The 17,547-nt window shown below is 41.7% G+C and overlaps 1 long non-coding RNA gene across 1 annotated transcript in view; it reads right to left on the bottom strand.

The window, feature by feature from the left end:
• LOC101932652 (uncharacterized) overlaps positions 1 to 17,547 on the bottom strand; it is a 186,395-nt gene that overhangs the window by 59,641 nt on the left and 109,207 nt on the right. The window contains exons 2-4 of the long non-coding RNA XR_509086.3: positions 10,859 to 11,041; positions 6,073 to 6,238; positions 1,771 to 1,970 (exon numbers count right to left, since the gene is read on the bottom strand). This is a non-coding gene — a long non-coding RNA (uncharacterized LOC101932652). The remainder of the gene's footprint in view (positions 1 to 1,770; positions 1,971 to 6,072; positions 6,239 to 10,858; positions 11,042 to 17,547) is intronic.

Below are 17,547 nucleotides of genomic sequence, written 5' to 3'. Positions count from 1 at the left end.
CAAGATCTCTCTTATATTTGAAGAATTTCCAGGGAGATTCATGGATGATTTTTTGTTTTTGTTTATTTGTTACTGTTTTTGCAGTAAACATGAAGCCATCTGTTCCTCTGAAGATGTGCCAAATTAATTGAAAATAATTCATTCAGGTAGTCAGTGAACCACAAATCTGCAGGTTTAAGGATGCTGGGAGGTTTCAACTGTGAACACTACGTGTACCAGCTACGTGGATTAGATTTGATCCAAACAGTGGACCCGGAAGAGTTCAAGTGTCAAAGATCCCCACATACACACACACAGCCCGCCCCCATCCCGCACGATAGTGTTAAACAAAAACTCACACTGCATGTGAACAAGGCCAATTCAGACAAGTTAGAAAACAATTACAACAGATGTTAATGATTTTTGTATATGTAGCAGGGTTGGCCTCTACAGCACCCCTTCTCGCCAACCATGACACTTACCCTGCTTCAGTTTCCCTCAAAGTCTTCAACCATCTCCAACATGGTCTACTGCTGAAGTGACTAAGCCCTCTGGTTAAATCACCCCAAGGTTTTTCACCTTCAGGATTATCAAAGTTCCAAAACAAATATAACAAAATCAAAAAGGAGTCTAATCCATCCCAATCCACATCTAGACACTACCTTTCTACTGAGAGACTGTCTTTTCTAGCTAATGCTCATCTAAGGTCCCTGCTACAGGCCAATCTTCCATCAAAGAGTTTCTAACAGGCACCAGTCTCCCTCAGCACCAACAGATGAGGCATTGCAAATGAACTCAAATGATAATCTTGCTTCAGCCCTCTTTCCCTCAGGGAGGCCTTGACCAGCAGCAGCCCAAGTCAGCTTCCTAACTCCAGCCAGGCTATTCTCACCAAGTAAAAGCTAAAGATCTGCTTTCCTCAGTGAGCCACTAACTGAGACAGTTCTTCCTTTTTAACTCCTTCCCCAGGCCTGACACCTATTGCAGGTGTAGCAGGGCAAGGCTGATTGAGCCCAGAAGTTCTCATTAAAGTTTTGTCCAGCATGGGTCTTGTAAACCCCATCACAGTATAATTGTATTTTTGAAATATACTGCACACAGGATGGTTGATCCTGCATTTGTTTATGCCCCTCAACCCTAAATATTTATGTTTGGTTTACAGCACTGCGTTGTCCCATCGATGTCCATGTATCATTAAAATTAAGTTCTGCAGGCGTATCAACGGGAAATGTTTCATAGGTAGCTGAAAAAATGAGGTAAGGCCAAACTAGTTTAACAAACTAAGACTTTAATCATTGGGGTTCTGATCCTGTATCATTGAGGTCAATAGGAACTTTGTCACTGGCTTCCTATGGTTATTGATCCATTTACTTCAATCCTGCGGTGGGAAATGATCAAGCAATCACAAGACGACTAGTTAACTGTGAAACAATCTCAGTAATGAGCTTAGCTTATCAAAAGGTTCTATATTAACTCTCATCACTGCAGTATTTGAGTACCTACTGGGCTCTATCCTGGAGAGTGCTGAACCACTGAGCCCAATGCAGCAAAAAATTAAAGCACATGGGTAAATATGAACATGAGTAATCCCACTGCAGTCATTAAACTTAATTGTTCTGCTGAATCAGTATCCGTGAGCTCAGCACCTTGCAGGAACAAGTGTACACTGGACATACTACTACAAGTGCTTTTGAAAGTATAAGCAAAGAGCAGCAGGATGCAAATATTATCCAAGAGCTATTTTCCAAAACAAATTTGACAAGCTTGAATGAGAAACAGAAATTGACCTACCTGACAAGAATCGGAGACATTCTAGATGGACAGCCAACAGAAAATACCCAGACACCTCCACACACAAAAACTTATTGGGACTTCACAGATTAAATTGTTCCATTTGATGGGAATCCATAGCAAGGACACCGTGTCATGAGACCACTAAGATTGAGGATGTGTTAAACACAGTCCACAGCCCCCAGCTGGGTAATGAGAACCTGAAATGTAAGGTGTATTCACTATATAAATTTAAATGGTCAGCACAGTAAAAATACATACGTACATTTGAAGTGTTATTAACCGGAGGTCTATTTAATAAGCAGCCCATTTCATGTGTGTACACACTCAAAGATACAGATTACACTATACAAACATATACAGACCCAAATTTGGAGGTGATGTGTAGGAGATGTAAATTACAAGACTTATTGGATTTCAGACACCCTCACATTCTTACAGCGGTCTTTAAGGATTTTTTCCTGATATACCCTTCCTTTCTGGCCTTCCCATGTATGTTAGTACTTATAGGAAAGTTCTAGAATTTTTATTTTTTTTTTGGCCTTTACCATTTTGGCAGTTGTTGTTCACAAGTGATTGATATGGGAACAACATACATGGGGTTGTATATATTTAGAGCTTCTGTTTTGGAGGATTTATTAACCTCATTTTTTCAGGGTTTATTTTTAGCAATTTTTTGAGTTCTATGTAGATATCCAAAACACAGGAGTTTTCAGGGCTCTCTCTTTGTATACACCCATAGTGCTGTTTCGAAACAGCACTATGTTAAGTGCACTAGGGACCCTTTAAGTCACCAGCAGGGTCTACATGGGCCAATAAATGTGCAAGACATTCGTGCTCTTCAGAAATCACACCACCGGGTTTCCCATTGCTGCTCCATGTAGTCAAGCCCTTAGATACAAACCAGGGAGAAGGGACATCACACTACCAAAGTAATGAAGTCCAAATGAACTTAGTGAATGTGTAGAGGTTTATTGGATAAACACTGTTTATTGTTTGTTTGCATTTAGGGTTATCACTTAAAACCTAAAATCAAAAATCCTATATATGTTCAGGGTAAGCTATGAAATACAAGATATCTATGCATTACATTTATGGCATGGTTTTTTATTCCTCCATAGAACAGTTGTTGTTATGCTGTTTCCCAGTTCAGTCCTAATCTTCTCCCCACTTTTTTTTTAAAAAATACGTCTCTCAGTAAAAAGCTGATTTATTCTAGAGAGCGCTTTCTCTGGTTTTCCCAGCATCTGGTTGGCCCATATTTTGTCTTATTTCCTCTATGTCCTTAGATTTGAGATATAATGTGTAGCCATATATATTGATAATTGGTGTGCCACATGGGTAAGTTTTACTATAACAGAGAAAGTTGTGGTCTAATACTTTTGCATAATCCACATAATCAGATCAGGTACCCAGTTGTATCCAAACAGGTCAGTTGTTTTAGTCTGGCCCTGTTCTAAAAGGAATGTGTTGTATCCCTTTAGCATGATGCATTTGCTGTAGGTTATTCACCTTTAGTTTAGTTTCAGCATTAATTCTTCTGTATCTGTATTGTGTGAAAAACACTATTTGAAGGCGTATTACTTTTTACTTAGGGAGGCTGATTGTTTTATTTTAATACGGCTGTTTTACATTTTAAATAAGGAAAGCTTTCGCTTTTATAGTCTTCTCTCTTTAGTGTTAGATACAGGTAAGCAGAAGTGAGACTGGTATTAAATATAGCTCAAGAACAACTATGAGAAAAAATAATGTTGTTTTAAACCACCACATTAAACCTTCCAAAGCTGTGATAGTTGAATGTTCATTACAGTGTTATTAAATGGCTATTCTATCAGTAGCTCTGGCATTACAGTGCAGGAGCTTAATTAAATCAGGGAAGTTGCTATTAATGCTTTGTTAGGTTTTCATGCCACAACAAACACAAAAATGAGCTGCAGCACTAATAAAGCGTCAAAAATGCCATATGTCTTTCATATATTAATATGTTGGTAACTCTAATAAGGATGTATTTGCATTTTCTAAGATCTATTTATGATGAATCAGTGTTTCACTGCAAAAAAAAATAATAATAACTGCCAAGCAAATCAAAATATTGGCATTAAACTGCACAGCAGGTTATCGTATATTGTAATGATTAAGTGAAATGTAAGCTTGTGAATCAAATATCAAATGCGTGTTTGTAGTTCACATGAACACATAGTTCTTATGAACTACAATCTCCAGAAGAGCTACTAATATTCACAGTATTAAAGTCACATATATACACCTCTAAGAATGATCTAAAATAGGTTCTTTAAAATATAGTGAATATAAAATTTCAGTATCTCAATCTCTGTATAAACAAATGCCTTATCCTCCTGGAAAGAAGAGAGACTCAACTCTTCAGTAACATTTAAATCACTTATGTTAAGTCCTGGTGATTGGTGAAATATTGGACCTGAAATGTGTCACTGGTCAAGAATAGAATATTATTCTTACAGCACATCAAACCAGCTCTTTTTGATGGAGTAGGAGAGGGAGGAAGAAGAAAATATTTCCCTGGCTAGTTATTTTTTAAAAAGGCAGCTGTTGGGCAATGGGGTTGAAATAAGAAATAGTCCTGCAGAGATGAATCGGCAGATAGAAGGTACACAAGTTGATCAAATGTACAAGATAAATAAAATGTATTACATTTTTCTTCATGTTGTAATGTGGATGTTATAAGAACAACCATACTGGGTCAGACCAATGGTCCATCTAACCAAGTATCCTGTATTCCGACAGTGGCCAGTGCCGGATGCTTCCGAGGGAATGAACAGAACAGGGCAGTTATCAAGTGATCCACCCCCTTGTTATCCAGTCCCAGTTTGACAATCAAATAATTGAATTGCATCCATGAATAGCCATTGATGGACCTATCCTCCATGAACTTATCTAGTTCTTTTTGGAACGGAATTGTATCTTTGACCTTCACAACATCTCTTGGAAATGAGTTCCATAGGTGCGTTGTGTGAAGTAGTACTTCCTTATGTTAGTTTTAAGCTGCTGCACATTAATTTCATTGGGTGACCCCTGATTCTTGTGTTATGTGAAGGGATAAATAACACTTCCCTATTCAGTTTCTCCACACAATTCATGATTTGATAGACCTCTATCATATCCTCCCTTCGTCATCTCTTTTCTAAAATGAACAGTCCCAGTCCTTTTAATCTCTCCTCATATGGCAGCTGTTCCATACCCGTAACCATTTTTGTTGCCCTACTCTGCACCTTTTCCATTTCTAATGCATCTATTTTGAGGTGTCGCGACCAGAACTGAATGCAGTATTCAATGCATACCATGGATTTATACAGTGACATTCTGATATGTTCTATCTTATTTATCCCTTTCCTAATGATTCCTAACATTCTGTTTGCTTTTTTGGCTGCTGATGCACGTTGAGCACACGTTTTCAGAGAACTATCCATTACTTTCCACTTATCAACATCGAATTTCATCTACCATTTTCTTGCCCAATCACCTAGTTTTGTGAGATCGCTTTGTAATTCTTTGAAGTCAGCTTTGGACTTAACTATCTTAGGTAATTTTGTATTTTCTGCAAACTTTGCCACCTCACTGTTTATACCCCTTTTCCCCGATCATTTATTAATATGTTGAACAGCACCAGTCCCAGTGCAGATCCTTCAGGGACTCCTCGATTTACCTCTCTCTATTTTGAACACTGGCCATTTTTTCCTACCCTTTGTTTCCTATTTTTTAACCAGTTACTGATCCATGACAGAACTTTTCCTCTTATCCCATGACTGATTACCTTGCTTAAGAGCCTGTGTTGTGGGACCTTGTCAAAGGCTTCCTGAAAGTCCACATACACTATATCAACTTAATAACCCCTATCCACACACTTGTTGACACTTCAAAGAATTCTAACAGGCATGATTTCCATTCACAAAAGCATTGTTAACTCTTTCTCAACATATGTTCATCTAGGTGTCTGATAATTCTGTTCTTTATAGTTTCAACCAGTTTTCCTGGTACTGCAGTTAGATTCACTGGCCTAATATTGCCAGGATTGCCTCTGGAGCCTTTGTGTGTGTGTGTTTCAATTGGCATTACATTAGCTATCCTACAGTCATCTGGTACAGAAGTTGTTTCAAGCAATAGGTTACATCCCACAGTTAATAATTCTGCAATTTCATATCTGAGTTCCTTCAGAACTCTTGGGTGAATACCATCAGGTCCTAGTGACTTATTACTCTTTATCAATTTGTTCCACGACATTCTCCATTGACATCTTATTCTGGGACAGTTCCTGAGATTTGTCACCTAAAAAAGAAGAGTTCAGGTGTGAGAATCTCCCTCACATCCTCTGCAGTGAAGACGAATGCAAAAACATGCAGTTATCTTCTCCGGAATAGCTTTGTCTTTCTTGAATGCTACTTCAACACCCTGACCATCCCAATTGTTTGGCAGGCTTCTTACTTCTGATGTACTTAAAAAGAAAAATTGCTGTTAGTTTTTGTGTCTTTTGCTAGTTACTCTTAAAATTCCCATGCTCCGCCCTTTCCCTCAAGTCAGTGCCCAAGCTGGAGGGAGCTCAGATCCAGCGGAGGCCAGCGGCCTAGTGCTGGGGCTGGCCAGCAGCCCAGCGCAGTTCAGCCGGGGCTCCTCTGGACTCGGGGGGGAAGGGGAGTAGAAGTGGGGCCTTGGGTGGAAGGGGCAGGACTGCTTGACTAACCACCCCGAAGGGGGTGCTCACACACCGCCCATGTGTGATTGTTCCTTTTACATTTCTGTTTAAATTGCTTCCTCATTTCTGTAACAAAGAGTCCTGTGGCACCTTATAGACTAACAGATGTATTGGAGCATAAGCTTTCGTGGGTGAATACCCACTTCGTCAGACGCATGTAATGGAAATTTCCAGAGGCAGGTATAAATATGCAGGCAAGAATCAGTCTGGAGATAACGAGGTTAGTTCAATCAGGGAGGATGAGGCCCTCTTCTAGCAGTTGAAGTGTGAACACCAAGGGAGGAGAAACTGCTTTTGTAGTTGGACCAACTTCTTCTGGGAGAGAGACAAACTTTCGAGCTTACACAGAACTCTTCTTCAGGACTGGAGAAAGCTTGTCTCTCAACAACTGAAGTTGGTCCAATAAAAGATATTTCCTCACCCACCTGGTCTCTCTAATATCCTGAGACCAACATGGGTACAATGATACTGCATATCACATATTAAAATTAGTCACATTCATTCTAATCTGTTTAAGTTTTCCACATGCACAATTAATGTTAATCACTTTGAACTCCAGGAGATGCAGGATATTAGACAGTATATTTCTATACTAATATGTTAATGTGAATTTATATAAACACTGATCTTATAAGAACATATGTCAACTGCTATTAGTATTTTATTCTTTCCTCTGTATTTGTACTTCATACCTAAAAACTCCAAGTTCTGATTGACATAATTTAATGGTTTTACTGACTGTAAGAGGCCAGCAGCATTTGTCTGAAAACCACACCCTAAAAGCAGGCAGTGCATCTGCTCAAAAATAGAGCTGGTGAAGATGGTTTTCAATGGAAACGGCAGTTTCCAGAAAACTGAAATTTTGATTTTGCCAAAATGTTTCAATTTTCCATCAGAAAAACCAAATCATTTTATTTTGTGTTAATTTGATCCATATAAAAATATTTCAGTTTGTTGAAATGATCCAAAATATTTGGTTTTGAATCAGGTCAATATTAAACTGAATCTTCCTGTGGTGCCACATTGCCTCATGGAAATTGTAATTCAGGTGCCTGGTGCCCCCATTTGCTCACATAGGCTGGTTTCCCTGGCAGGATTACATCTCCCCTCATGCAACACAGTCTCCCCTCTGGGCAAGTTGCATGCCACATTGTGTGAATCATATGACCATGGGTGCAATACTCTCCAGGAAAGGGATAAGTCCTGACCAGTTTCCACTTGTGAGGACTGTGTTTGTAGCATGCTCAAGAAGCCATTTGATCACAGTGACATTGCACACATGCAGCAAAAACAACTTTAAAAATGTAAGTGACTATTTAAGGAAACCATCAGTTAGAATAGATTTCGGAATAGGATCTGTTTTTTAAAAAACTTTAAAAAATTGTGTATCAAATAAATTAAAAAGGACAATTTTGAGCAAAGGAAAAAGTTGCTGATGAAAATTGGTGCAACCAAGAAGGAAAATGTTCAAGGATAGCAGAACCGTTGGGCAGAACCTGCATATACTCAAAAGGAAGTTGAACATCCATATGCTAAGCAAATGTTCAAAAAGACCCTCCTTCTACAGAAGGAGAGTTAATAACGTGCTACCTCTTGCTATATATGCGAAGAGGCGGCTGGATGAACTACAACAGTAATACTACCATACTTTAAAAAAAAGAAGAACAGGAGTACTTGTGGCACCAAAAGGCTCACAATTGATAAGCCTACATTGTAGGTTATTTTGCTTTGCTTTGCTCGAAGTGCTTTGTTCTTACAGTTTTCCCAGTTCACAGTAAGCTGAATCACTTTAAAATGGTTGTTGACATCAAGCTTTGACTTGAAGAACAAAATGCTAGATTGCAAAATGTTTAAAAACTTTAACATTGAATATGTTGTTCCCCAAATACCTCATATACCTAACACATTGCCAGTGACTGCATGTTTAGAATTAATGCCCATATATCATAACTGCATTTTTAAAAAATATCCAGTTAATTTTGCTCTATTTGTATGCACAGTCACTCCCATTTGTATGCATACAATTCACTCAGCCTGTAGTCTATAGCTGGCAAATAACACCACTTAGCAGCTGTTAAATAGGGTAATCACCTGTTGTTATCCACAGGTAGTTTTAATTCAAATGCTAATTGCTCTCAGTGCTCTATTCATAAACCCGCCCCAATGTCAGATGCTGTATGCTGTGCAACAGATGGATGCTAGTAAGCAATGGATTGTATTGTCCCTCAGCAGAAAAAAATGTCACTATTATAAAAAAAATAAAAACCCGTCTACCCTGGAGTGTCATGGGAAAGCACTGCACAGAATTAAACACTGATGGTGTCTCGGTTGCTTGGATTTTGAGAATTATAGAAAAGACTAAGGGTGAATGGGGAAAAGGAGGAAACAGGAATGCAGAAGCTCAAGAGACACCAAAAAGATGCCAGAGTAAAGGTCTGTCTAGAAATTTTGGTTGGGTTGTAAATTGAATTAATTGCCAATTAACTTGAGTTAATACATGCAATTGGTAAATGTTAGCCTAGCTGATCTAGAAACACTTGTTCCTGGTTAAGTTTCAGCTGTCAACAGACAAGACAATAAAAGGCAAGTAACTAGAGATGGTCGAATATTTATAAAAACCCAGTTCCAGAAATATCTCTCTCCTTTCAGTTCCAGTACAGGCTACAACTTTAATGCAAGCTGTTTCACCCAGAAATTCCCTGTTTCATATTTTGATTTTATGCAGGGAAAACAGAACTAGGCTTTGATTAAATTTGATTTTATTCTTAGAACATATTTGAATTATAGAATATCAGGCTTGGAAGGGACCTCAGGAGATCATCTAGTCCTACACCCTGCTCAAAGCAGGACTAATCCCCCATATCCCTAAATGGTCCCCTCAAGGATTGAACTCACAACTGTGGGTTTAGCAAACCAATGCTCAAACCACTGAGCTATCCCTCCCCCCAAAGTGAAGTGAAGTAAAGTAAAGTAAAGTTAAGTTCAAATTTGAAGTGAAGTAAAGTTCAAGTAAATGCAAACCCATGTAAACTGAAAGCAAACATGGAACCGAACATAATGCCCCTGAGAATTGAATGTCAGGTTTAATGTAGCTGAGCTCATAGGGAGGCAAGGATGGCCATGACCCTCTTGGATCCAGTCTACTTTAAGATGGCTTCCCACATCAATGCCCTAGTTGAACTGGACATCATTAACATGCACTGTCGTTTACCAGCAGATGTTTCATTGTTAGCAAAATCAATTATTTCAATGATCAAGAGGAAAACAACACTTGATACTCAGAGGAGACTAGAACCCTAGATTTTTATTTTCATGACCATGGGCAGTGAGTGAACCCCCCCCCCTCCTTCGGGGAGGCAAGTCCCGGCTCCTCCCCTTCCGCCTGAGGCCCTACCCCTTCTCCCCATGCCTGGAGGAGCTGGGCTGGCCCGAGCCGCCTCAGCTGGCCTGATCTCTGAGCTCCTAGCCGTCCCAGCCCCTGGCCTGAGCCCTGAGCTCCAGGCTGCTGACTAGGCCACAGCCTAGGTTAGGGGAGGCTTAGCCTCCCCTGGCCTTTGATACCCACCGCCCATGTTCATGACTACTCTTTATTATAATACTCTAGATATTCTGCTTAAATGGAGAAAAGTAGTTAAGCGTTCCCTCCTCAAAACAAATATTAATCCTGTGGTTTTTCCCACCTTCTCTTGGAGTTTTGTTGAAACTGTGAGGTATGTGTCCATGGCTACAAAATAACTAAGCAGCCCTCCCCCGAAAGTTAAAATGGGAAATGAGGGAGGCTGGAAAGAGAAAGTGTTTGAAAAATGCTTTCAGCAAGCTCAGCTGCGTTCCTAACTAGAGCTGGGCAAATCACTAATTTTTTGGTTGTGGCCAAACAAAAAATAAAATAAAATAAGAAAATAAAATTAAAAAAAAAAAAGAGAAGAAAATTTCATTTTTCCATTGACTCAAAACGACAATCTTTGGTTTCTTGTCTAAATAAAAAAAAACAGATTAATAGATTCCATAGAACTGCCCTAAAACAATTCCTAGAAATTATGTTTCCTTTTAGAAAAAGGCCGGTGATGGAGAATGCATCATAATCCTTGGTAAATTATTCCAATGGTTAATTACTCTCACTGTTAAAAATGTATACCTTACTGCTAGTCAAAATTTGTCTAGCTTCAACTTCCAACCATTGGATCGTGTTACATCTTTGTCTGCGAGATTGAAGGGCTCATTATCAAGATAGGTACATATAGGTTGTAATCAAGTCATGGCTTAACCTTCTCTTCTTAAGCTAAATGGATTTAACTCCTTGAGTCTATCACTGGAGCCCTGTGTTTATCACAAATGCAGAACCAAATAAAATGAAAGACTCACCATTCAGCAGAGTCTCCGTCCCATGGGACTGGGCCTGGCTGCCCATCCCAGGTGTTGTGACCTGGCACACAACATTGGAGAGCCATTCGCTCAAACTGGCCCTCCCCACCTCATCATCATGGCAGAAGGGTAGCGGAACCAAACCAGAGCGGTGCTGCAAACCCATGTAGCAGGTCCCAACACCTGGAACAGAGAACAACACAAGCACAGTGTTGCCAACTTCCATGATTTTGTCACGAGTCTCATGATAATTATTGTTTTCCTTAAAGCTCCAGCTGCTGGAGTCAAGTGGATATGTGAGATTTCAGCCTTCATTCTTAGAGAAAAAGTACGTTTCTAGCCCTCTTGGCTGTGAAAAAGCTTCAAAATGTGACTCCAGTGCACCTTAAAAGGCGCAAAAAGCAGAAGGCAAATAAAGAACACCAAATCTAGTATTTTTACTTAATCTCATGATTTTAAAGCCAATCTCATGATTTTTGGTGAGCCTGACTCATGATTTTTGAACGGCTGAGGTTGGCAATACTGCAAGCACTGCCACTGTAGGGCGAATTGTAGGGCAGGCTGCTCAGCCACCCTCACCACCCCTGAGCCTCTCAACCTTCCAGGAAGGACCTGACCCCCCAACCCATACAAGCCTACCATCCCTCTCTGGGGACAAGACCCAACCTCCAGGGGGTAGGGAGAAATTGATAAAATTAAATAAGAAAGTCCCAAAAAGCAAAACAAAAAAACAACAAACAAAAAATGATGAGGCTTTATCTATCCTTATAAGGCATTATAAGGATTTTCTAATCCTTTAATCACTCACGGGTTTTCTCTTCCCTCTTCAGTTTAACAACATCCTTATTGAACTGTGGTAATGAGGACTGGACACAGTATTCCACCAGCAGTGGTAGCGTGAGTGTCACATACAAAGTTCAAATAACCTCTTTATTCGAGATTCCTGTGTATGGATCCAAGGATCACATTAGTTCTTTTGGTCCCTGCATTGCACTGGGAGTCCATGTTCAGCTGATAAACCACTATGACCCCCAAATCTTTTTCAGAGTCACTGCTTCTGAGGGTAAATATTTTGTTTTGTATTTTACATTCTTTTAAAAAAAATTAATCTAGCTAAATTTTGAAACAAAGTTTTTTTTTTTTAAACAAAAAGAAAAGTCAAAATATTTCAATATTTTTGGAATTCTTTATTTAAACTTTTCCTTTTGTCTGGATTATTTGCAGAATTTGACCCAAATTCACTTGACCCAAAACTACATTTTTCGGCAAATAAACTATTTGTCTGAAAAAAAATTGCCTAGCTCTAATCCTCACAAATGTGTCACTGTGTGAGAAAGCTTTTCTTAAGTGATCAAAGACAGAAGAATTTCAACTTTCCTACATGTTCTGAGTGAATAGCCTCTATGCAGGGGGTGTACAGAAGACTGAAAGAAAAAAATTCCTCTGGAATGCCAAGACAGAGCACCAGCCTAGAACTGCTATTGAAGAACAAAGGGTTGTATCACCTGAGGAAGAAACAAACTCCACTCTCAGGTTGGAAGCAACAAAATCAGAGACCGCTTTATTCAAGCAATTGCAAGGGAAGAATACAGCTGGCAGAGAGCATCTCTGCCTCAGTTTCTCCAAAGTACAAAGAAATCACACAAGCATTTATACCTCTTTGTGACGTGCATTAATTAGAAACATCTGCATTTTATTTAGGCTATTTGCTATCTATTCCAGTATTTTCTCACTTTCTCTTCTCAAAACATCATTATCTCAAGGTTAGGTCCCACTAACTATTCTGCTGTTTCCCACTAGCTTCTGACGTAGGGTGACCAGATCACCCAAGACAAATATCGGGACGCGGGGGGGGGGGGGCGTGGCAGGGGGCGGGGCCAAAAAAAAAAACCCTTCCTCCGCAAGTGCTGGAGGGAGGCCCGGGAGACTCAGGGGAAGCGCGGGGCCGGGGTGAGTAACAGTCCGGCCTGGTCCGTTGCAGGCAGGACTCAGTTGGGTGGTTGGGAGAGAAGGGAGGCGGCCCGCGGGGCCAGGCGGGCTGTTCTCACCCCCGGCCAGCGGGACTCGGGAGCAGCCGCTGCTGCAGCTCCCACTGCCGCGGGGGGAGGAAGCGGCCATGGCGCTCCGCGGCTGCAGCTCTGGCGCCCCCGAACCCCCCGAGCCGGGGCCTGCTGCGGGGACCCAGCAGCGCGCACGCTGCGCCCAGCCCCTGGCCAGCCGCGTCTGGGCTGCTGCCCAGCTGGTGCTATCCCGCGGCGGCCAGCGGAGTGGGGGCAGCAGGCCCCAGCCCCCCCGTCCCGCAGGGGAACGAACGGGGCTGGGCGGCCGATGCCTTCGCCCCGGGGCCGCCGCGGGATAGCACCAGCTGGGTAGCAGCCCAGACGCGCCTGGCCAGGGGCTGGGCCCAGCGTACGCGCTGCTGGGTCCCTGCAGCAGGCCCCGGCTCGGGGGGTTCGGAGGCGCCGCAGCCGCCAAGCGCCATGGCCGCTTCCTCCCCCGCGGCAGTGGGAGCTGCAGCAGCGGCTGCTCCCGAGTCCTGCTGCCCGGGGGGACAACAACAGCCGCCGCCTGGCCCCGCGGGTCGCCCCCCTCCTCTCCCAACCACCCAACTGAGTCCTGCCTGCAAGGGACCAGACCGGACTGTTACTCACCCCGGCCCCGCGCTTCCCCTGCGTCTCCCGGGCCTCCCTCCAGCACTTGCGGAGGGAGGGGGAATGGTGAGCCCGGGGAAGAGGCGGGGATTCGGGGAGGGAGCCAATCGGGGGAGGAGGGGGCGGAGTCGGGGCGGGGGGGGTGTGTGTGTGCGAGCACTTCCGGGCTCTAGGCTCCGGGGCATTTCCTTGTTTGTCCAGTGTCCCGACCGCATGTCGGTCGGGACGCGGGACAAACAAGGTAATATCGGGACAGTCCCGATAAAATCGGGACGTCTGGTCACCCTATTCTGACGTGAGTCCTGCTTCCACAGGTCTCGCGATATTAGGCTAAGACTTACCTCAACAGTTGCTCTATCTCTGACACTTAAATGGCTGCACTTAAACCCTCTCTTTCTTTTCCTTCTTCCACACACCTCAAGGAAGGTTTTTGGCCAATGATATACAGTTTTCAGAAACCACTGGCCATATTCTTGGCCAACACACAATATTCTCTATGTGCTCTTGCAGAGCTTGCATCTGAGACATGCAAGGTGCTTCACTATGATTACTCCAGAACTTGCTGACTCTTTCCACTCAGAAGGATTGCTTGCAAAGTGTCAGATGCTGAATAATAAAGCAGCAATTTACAAGGTAGAAAGGGAAGATGGCAAGCTTGGCAGTAGAGTGGGCTGAGGAACACATCCATGTCTCCATTCTCTTTCATGACTGGGCTGGAATGGGCTCATGTATATTTAACTGGTATAAAGAAGCCACTTGGTTTAATGTTATTTTAAAAAATACAATCCATCCAGATTTATTCTTGATCAGAGGTCCCCTAAGTCTGGCCTATGGTGTTTGGAATGTTGGCGCTAGACCATGGCAAACTGACTGGTCACAAGGTGCTGGCTTTCCTCTTTCCCCCATAAATGCGATGAACAGATCAGATGAGAGGGGGAGATTAAAAGAAGAGCAAAAGCCAACAGCACAATGAACTTTTTTTTTCAAAAGTAGGTCACAACACTTAGCACATTCAAGACAGCTAAATGCTTTCCTAACTCTACTTTTCCATGTATGCAATTGCTGTAGTTAGCCTGTGATTGCAAATGGATGTGGGATGTGTCATTATGGATTAGATAGGAACTGGTCCTTGCAATCATGACTGGAAGGGGAAGTGGCCATATTTGGCTACAGAATAATAAAGCTACAAAAAAGCTAAACTCTCTGGAACAGTTTTGATGCTGAATCACTTCCTTCTTTAGTTGCTCTTTGGGACAATTTTGTAAAATAGAATATTAGAAATATTTCATCTAATAATAAAATGCATAAAAATCCTATATAGCACCTATATTGCCTCAGAAGTAACAAGTCCTGATTAGAGTTCTTAGAAAATGATCATTGCTCTGTAGGTATGCAGCCTTGATGTGATCTCTCTGTCATTACAGAATCTGAGAATCAACAAACAGCTTCAGCTTGACTGTAAATACATAAAAATGCCTATTTAACAGAGCTTCTAATGAATAATAGCCAGGAAGAACTGGACTATTTCAGTAATGTCACCTTCCAAATTTTATGGTAAATAACAACCACATTCACCTCTAATATGCTATGAATTATTGGAAGGCACTTTCATGTTGGTTATTTCAAAGCACACCAGTCTATGCCATTTAATTTAGGTGACTGTTTTCAAAAAGCTGCAGTGGTTTTTTTGGGGTTGTGAAATAATTATACCACGTGACAGATATTGCAGCCACATGCAGTGTCTTCAGGGACCATATTGTATTAAATTAATGAACAGTCTATGTATCATTGTGAGCTAGGAATTGTATTCAACTCCATGGGAAAGGGTTACCACAGCTCCTCCAGGAACTAAAAACAGTGGGAGATGATTACTGCAGCCCCTGACATTGGAAACAGCTCCAGAGAAATACCACCCATGGGGTAATTTGCATGTACTAGTTCAAATGGGTAGCAAAGGCCCAACAAAACAAAGAAAGGGCTCTGGAATAAAAGGTTGAATCATAGAAATGTAGGGCTGAACGGGACTTCAAGAAGTCATTTAGTCCAGCCCCCTGCACTAAGGCATGTCCAAATAAACCTAGACCATCCCTGACAGGTGTTGTCTAACCTGTTCTTAAAACCCTCCAGTGACAGGGACTCCACAAGCTCTGTTAGTAACCTATTCCAGTGCTTAACTACCCATTATACTTAGAATTTTTTCCCTAATATCTAACCTAAATCTCCCTGGTTTCAGATAAAGCCAATTACTTCCTGTCCTACCATCAGTGGACACAGTGAAAAATTGATCACAATCCTCTTTATGACAGCCTTATAATATTTAAAAACTTATTAGGTCTCCCCCCGCCCCCAGTCTGTTCTCAAGACTACACATGACCAGTTGGTTTTTTAAATGTTTCATTATAGGTCAGGTTTTCTAACCTTTAATCATTTTTGCTGTTTTCTGGTCTCTCTCTCTCTAATTTGAACACAACTTTCTTAAAAGTGGGGTGCTTGAAATTGTACATGATACTCAGCTAATGCATCACCAGTGCTGAGTAGAGCAGGACAATTACATCTCGTGTCTTACCCCAAAATGATATTAGCCTTTTTCACAACTGCATCACACTGTTGGTTTATATTCAATTTGTGATCCACTATAATCCCCCAATCCTTTTCTGGCGTGTCTAGCCAATTATTTCCCACTTTGTCTTTGTCCATTTGATCTTCCCTTCCTACGTGTAGTACTTTGCACGTATTTATTGAATTTCATCTTGTTGATTTCAGACCAATTCTCTAATTTGTCAAGGTCATTTGAATTCTAATCCTGTCTTCCAAACAGTTTACAACTCCTCCCATTTTAATATCATCCACAAATTTTATAAAGAAATGCTCCACTCCATTATCCAAGTCATTAATGAAATGACTGAATAGCTCTGGACCGAGGAGAGGCCTCTGTGGGACCCCACTTGGTATGCCCTCCCAGCAGGGCCAGCTCCAGGTACCAGTTTAGCAAACAGGTGCTTGGGGCGGCCACTCCAGAGGGGGGCGGCATGTCCGGCTATTCATCGGCAGGTCCCTCACTCCGGCTTGGAGTGAAGAACCTCCCACCAAAGTGCCGCAGATCATGATCGCGGGGTTTTTTTTTTGGGGGGGGGGGGGGCAGCTTGGGCGGCAAAAACCCTGGAGCCGGCCCTGCCTTCCAGTTTAGTAGCAAACCATTGCTGGAGACCTGAGGGGCTTTCCCAGACTAGACCATGGTGAAAGGATTAAAAGGTACAATTACCCTGAAACTGTGACCCACACGAGACCAAACAGGCTTTTTTTTAAAACATGCAGGTATCTCTACTGCCCACAAGTGCTTCTGCAACACCACGTGTAAATTTCTCAAAGTGGAGTGTTTATGCTGGTAACTTGGTGTTCTGGAAGAGTTTATTATGAAATATTAAAGAAGTGTCATTAACATGCACGTAGAGCAAAAGAACACAGTTTGTTAGTGAAATCAATGGAAATGAAGCATGTGTGTGAAATTAAGCAAGTTCTTTGCTGAACTGGGGCCTAGGATTCATAAGCCAAGATTCAAAACTATTTTTTGTTGTTGTTGTGTTTTCAATGAAGGAGGCATTTCCCCCCCTCCACTTACTAGGACATTTTTAGATGCAAAAGTTTCAATGAGAGTTATAATATTCATGGGAAAGGACAGCAGGATCAGACCAAATGTTTAAATACCATAAAACAGTTTGAAAAGTTTGTAAGCTTTGCAATTTTCTTACATATAAATCTACTATCCATGGTTCTCAACATATATTTAATATCAAACATTTGCTTTTCAACTTTTCCCCCCCCTTTTTTTAGCCTAGAGTAGTTGACTATTGAGAAGGAAAAGCCTTCATCTGACTGACATATCAGTCATTGACAGTTTCTCTCCCCTTTTCCACCCCCGCCTCTTCCAGATCTTTATTTTGTGCCATTTTCACCTTCACAATTGTCCCCAGGCAATATCCCAGTCTCTCAGTTGAGAAAAGCTGAAAGTATTTACTTTTTGCATTTTAACAGATATAT

This window comes from Chrysemys picta, chromosome 9, assembly GCF_011386835.1.
Source record: "Chrysemys picta bellii isolate R12L10 chromosome 9, ASM1138683v2, whole genome shotgun sequence".
Classification (NCBI taxonomy): Eukaryota; Metazoa; Chordata; order Testudines; family Emydidae; genus Chrysemys; species Chrysemys picta.
This window is presented reverse-complemented; position numbering and strand designations above follow the sequence as displayed.